The 5,477-nt window shown below is 45.7% G+C and overlaps 1 non-coding gene across 1 annotated transcript; it reads right to left on the reverse strand.

The window, feature by feature from the left end:
* Positions 1-1,558: 1,558 nt before the first annotated feature.
* On the reverse strand, positions 1,559-1,630 carry Trnae-uuc (transfer RNA glutamic acid (anticodon UUC)). Its single transcript has one exon. It is a non-coding gene; the product is annotated as a tRNA-Glu (tRNA).
* Between the last annotated feature and the right edge of the window lie 3,847 nt (positions 1,631-5,477).

Raw genomic sequence — 5,477 nt, forward strand, 5'->3', positions numbered from 1 at the left:
CACACATCAGAAGTAGAGATCTTGTTTCAAGTGCTACAGCACCAACCTTGAACAAAAAAGCTCAGGAACCAGCACCCAGGCCTGAGTTCAACCCTAATACTGATACAAAAAGAAAACAAACAGAAAAATGAACTTAAATAACTTTAGAAAGTGTTCTATCAAATACGTTAGGAGCTTGAGCCCCTCCGATAGTATAAGTATTTAAAGAAGAATCTTGACAAAGCCAAAAGACAAATATATTTTGCGAAAATGATGAGTAGATGTGATCGATTTCATATGAAAGGAATCGTACCTGCCACCTGAAAGCAGCAAGTTTTAAAACAGAACCCACACAGCTCCTGCTTGGCAGCTCTTCCATCCTGCCACTGCTGCCCAGGAGCCCTTGCTCTCCTACATTCTAAAAGTCTTTTGTATTTTTTTTTTTAAAACACCCTGCTGCATATGTGTCCTCAGTCTCCTACAAGGCCCTGTTACAGGGGTGATGATTCTACCTAATAATAAAATAAGGACTAAATCGAAAAAGGTGTGTAAAATGCCTCATTCCTAAGTCCTCAATAAATAATACCTATTGTGATTAAAGATTTTTTTTTTTAATTTTCTAACCAATTCTTCCCTATTTGGTTCCCTATAAAGACAGAACTGATGGTTCGTCTATGTTTCCTCTAAGCTCTTTATCAGGACTTTTGAATAGCACAGAGCTTGCCTAACACTTTCTTATGAAGAATGGCATCCTTAAACTCAGAACTTTTAAAAGAGCAAACTTCAAAGTCACACCGGCATCAGCGTTCATTTCACAGGCATGCTTCTTGGTGTTCATGTTAGTCTGAGGACACATCGGGGTAGCTTCAAAGGGTTCAGCTCGGGAGAAGGAGGAAATGAGGCCTCCAAACGCTCTTGGCAAGTGTTTGGAGAGGTGACACCATAGACCCTCCCCCCCCCCATAGCACTTATTGAGGTGACACCTAGAAATGGTCACAGAGAATCCTGTGGTTTCTACTTGTGGCTGGATAGAACATGAATTCTGGAAGTTCGGGGTTTTGTTGTTGCTGTTTTAAACAATTCGTCACATGATCCAGGGAGGGAGGAGAAATGTCGATCTTGGCAATAACCTGATTTTCTTTCTCCCCCCCTCCCCTCCCCTCTCGGGAATGGCGAGTCCCGAGCTAGTTCACAGCACCGCCCAGCCCTGCGCTGGCTTTCTGGAAAAACCCAGCTCTCTTCTGAGCAATGGCTCGGGCAGTGTAAAAGGCTGATCCTGTCCTCAAACTGCATCTTTTACTTTTAAAAAGGAGCACTTTGGGTCATTTTCTGCATGTTCCGAGTCAGTGAGCAAGGCCACCCTGCCTTTCCACAGCTGGCTCTCCAGGTCCCTTGGCCTTTATTTCAAATCCCCGGGGGCGCTGGCCCCTGCTGGGGGCAGAGGTGAAGAAGTTTACCCGAGCACCCCGAATCTGCGTCTGGCTGCTCTTGGAAAGGTTTATCTCCTTTTTTCTAAAAACACGTCTTTTCCTAGTTAAAGGAAAGCTAAATGATTTTGTCTTAACTAAAAAGACTGCTGTTCCCACACCGGGAGTCGAACCCGGGCCGCCTGGGTGAAAACCAGGAATCCTAACCGCTAGACCATGTGGGAGACGACAGGCCCTGTGAGCAGCTTAGGCAAATTGAGTCTCTACCCTCAGCTTCCGCCGGCCCGACCCGGCCCGGTCCCGCCCACTGCCAGCGTGAAACCTCCTCCTGCGCGTGCGCGGCGGCTGCGCTTCACCCTTTCCGCCCTGCGCCCAGGTCCCTCCTCTCTTAAAGGGCCCTTGAACCTTTCTTCCGTCTACACCCTGGCCTTTTGTGCTCTTCGGTAACCGGTCGCCGGCACCGACGGCGTGGACGCCCGGTTGGATGGACCTCTGCTCGTGTGCTTCCGACGTCGAACTCCTGCAGAGCCTAGAAGAACTGGTGCAGGAAGCTAAGAGGGTTCTGAAGAAGGAACGCGCTGGGGAAGCCCTAAAACCGCGGCTAGGGAGGCCGAATTGACCCGACTGGTGCCACCAACCCGGCTCTCCAGGACGGGGCGCCCTCCCCTCCCCTCCCCTCCCCTCCCCTCGCCGCACTTGAGATCTTGGCTGGCCACACACTCCCTGCCAGGTCTCCAGAAAGTAAGACCTGCTTTGTAAAGAAACATTGACTGGAATGAAGACGGCGGGAACATTCCAGGTTCTGTTGACTCAACGGCTGAAGGCTGGGTTTGTGTCTCTGAAAGCAGGCTGGGGTGGTCTGCTTCAAAACAAACCCCAAAAAACCTGGAGCAAGGCCCCTACTGCAAGCCTTCACCACGAGTGGGGATTCCAGGCGGTTTGCAAAGCCCTCCTGGAGGTGAGGCGGCCAGCATTTCAGGCTTTTTAGCCTTACCTCGTGTTTGGACCACAGCAGCACAAAGAGCCAGTTGTTGGAGGTGGTCAGGATGAGATTGCTCAGGCTCCAGCTTCAGCTAAGCGGTTGGGTAGGCCTGCAGCAAACACTTTGCCCATTGAAAATCCCAGGTCTCTCCTGGTTCCTGGCTCCTGACTCTGGTGGGGACTCAGAAGATCCCTCTGACTGAGGCTCAGGCTTCAATTGTGACATTCATCTAGGAGGATGGGGTGCTGAGACCCCAAGTAAACTCTTCCACTGCATTTATGACTAGGGATAAAGCTCTTTGACGGAGTGTACAGACTTGCAAGTGAAAACTGACTGCAAGCCTACTATGCTTATCCCATGCGTTGAATCCTCATGGTATAGCTATGAGATAGGTCTTGCACTCACTTTAGATGCTTCCTTTGTGCTTTTTCTGAGTGGTGCTGGGGTTTGAACTCAAGGCCTGGTGCTTACTGTGCACACACTAGTACCACCTGAGCCAAGCACACAGCCTTCTACTATCTTCCAGCAGATTCATTTGTTTTGTTTTGTTTTCCTTCTGAAGGCACATGCTTTGGAACAGCAAAGAACCTTAAGCCAACCTTCTCTCCAGAAGCCCATGTCTCAACATGTCTCAATTCATGTGACCTTTTCAATTTTATATGCCCCTTGTTGATAATTCTATTTTTAATAGAGTTTTGTTTCTTATTGAATAGTGTTGCTCCCTCCCTAGTTTTCTCCCACACTCTGTTCCCTTCCTCCAACCCCTCTTTCCCCCAAGTTGTGAAGTTCATTTCCAACACAGGGTCTTGTGAGTATACCATTGGTTTACCCTTTGTCCTTTGTCTCACCACTTTGTTAGTCTCCTTCCTTCCCCATATCAGATAAATGTATATATAGGACACAGGATACCAAAATCCAAAACAGTGACAAAAAGGGACAAACCAAAGGGGGGGGGGGAAGAAATAAAATAACTTCACACAGTACATTAAAAAAACAAACAAGGGCCCGAGTTTGACCTAGAGATAGAGTGCTTGCCTAGCATGCATGAAGACTCAGATTTGATTCCTCAGTACTACATACATAGAAAAAGCTGGAAGTGGTGCTGTGGCTCAAGTGGTAAAGCTCTAGGCTTGAGAAAGCCCAAGAACAGTGCTCAGGCCCTGAGCTCAAGCCCTGAGCAAAACACACGAAAACTGCTTTTGTTTCCATATTTTGGAGTTCATTTTTATTGGCATCAATTTATATGGCCATAAGTAGATAGCTATTGAACTATAAAAGTACCTATAGAATGGACACTAGTGGCTCACACTTGTAACTCTACCTCCTCAGGAAGCTGAAATCTGAAGGATCTTGATCCAAAGCCAGCCAGGGCAGATAAATCCACAATTGGTTATTCTAGTTAACAACTGGAGGTGTGGCTTAAGTGGGAGAGTCTCCGACTTGAAAAAAAAAAAAAACTAAGCAAGAGCACAAAGGGCTAGAGCATAAGCTCTGGTTCTTGAAAAAAAAAAAAAAAGGCAGAAAAAGACCTGTCCTTTGAAAGATCAAATTTCTTCGTGTAATAACCATCCTAATGATATAAACAAAATGCAAGTATATTTCAGCTTCATTCTCCCTAAACTGAAATAGATTCCATTTTTCTCTTATCCACTGAATGGAGAATAGAATAGGAACAGAAAACCTGAAGTAATGGAATAAACTAGAAAACAACTGAGAACATTATTCAGTAACTCAGTCTTTATTCTTGATAATTGTCCGCCCCCCCTTACCTTGTCCTCCACATCTCTAGCTTGGGCATGATTTCAGGGCAAAAACAATGGTTCACTGTGTCTGAATGGTTCGCTGTGTGTCTAGCTCACACTAGACCCATAAGTATCTGTTCTCCGTCTTTCCTGTGTTCAGTGACATCACATTAGTAGCCTGAGATGACCAATCTGAGAGTATTTACACCATAGAAATCAGGAATTGCTATAAACCATTATAATGCTATAAAGCATGTAGAGTTGGTGAGCCACTTAAAATGATACCACATTAGGCATCATAAATAGGTATGACAGAAGTTTCTACTCTAGGAATTTCTGGGCCTGTACACAGTGTGTGTGTGTGTGTGTGTGTGTGTGTGTGTGTGTGTGTGTGTGTGTGTGTGTGTGTTCTGGGGCTTGAACTCAGGGCCTGAATGCTATCCCTTAGTTTATCCCTTAAGATTGCTGCTATACCTTCACTTTTTAGTGGTAGTTAATTGGATATGAGTTTCATGAACTTTCCTGCCTAGGATAGCTTTGAACCTTGATCCTCAGATTTTACCTCCTGAGTAGTTAGGATGTACGTGTATGTACAAGCATATACACACTTAGTGTACTTGGTGTATTCCTTAGTGGCAACCTTGCTTCACCCTTTGGTTGCAGTGTTTGGCCTAAAACCAATGAAAATGGAATCACAACAGCTTTCTGTATTTCACTTTCCAGTCCTACCCACTGGGACTTCCAAAATTCACCTTCAGGGAGCAAAGTCTAGAAATGTGAATTTTTATACATACCACTGGATATTGGATAAACACCACCAAAGTCTAAGATTATATAACTTCAATCTTCAAAAACTCATGATCCCCACAGCACACACTCTGATCTATTTCTGTCATTTCCCTTCCTGCTGACAGACCTAGGGGGAAAATGGCTTCTAGTTGTCTAAATTTCCTGGCCAAGCCTTCCCAGCTTCCATACTTCAGCCCTGGCTTAGCCTGTTAATATCCTGTAGGCCTATCTGCAGGGAGGCCACTATACAGCTCTCCCACCTGCATCTTGGCTAGGCTTTTCTCTCCTCTTCTGACAAACCCCGGCTTTAAGGCCAGCTCTTCCCCACGAAACCACTACATGTCTTCCTCCATCCTAGAACACAGTCCTTTCAAACATGATGTGGACTGCCACCTTATTGGTTACACTACTTTTATAGGAAGGCCCATGAATAAAAATCAGATCCTATAATCTCCCTGGGAACCTAGTCCAGAACGCAACCAGTCTGCCAAGCAGTCTTTCCTTTTCTCTAACTTAAATACTTCCTGTTGTATTTCTATGTGAAAGCTGCCACCTTTT

The sequence above is a fragment of the Megascapheus bottae genome, chromosome 11 (genome assembly GCF_031878675.1).
Source record: "Megascapheus bottae isolate mThoBot1 chromosome 11, mThoBot2.hap1, whole genome shotgun sequence".
In the NCBI taxonomy this organism is placed as follows: domain Eukaryota; kingdom Metazoa; phylum Chordata; class Mammalia; order Rodentia; family Geomyidae; genus Megascapheus; species Megascapheus bottae.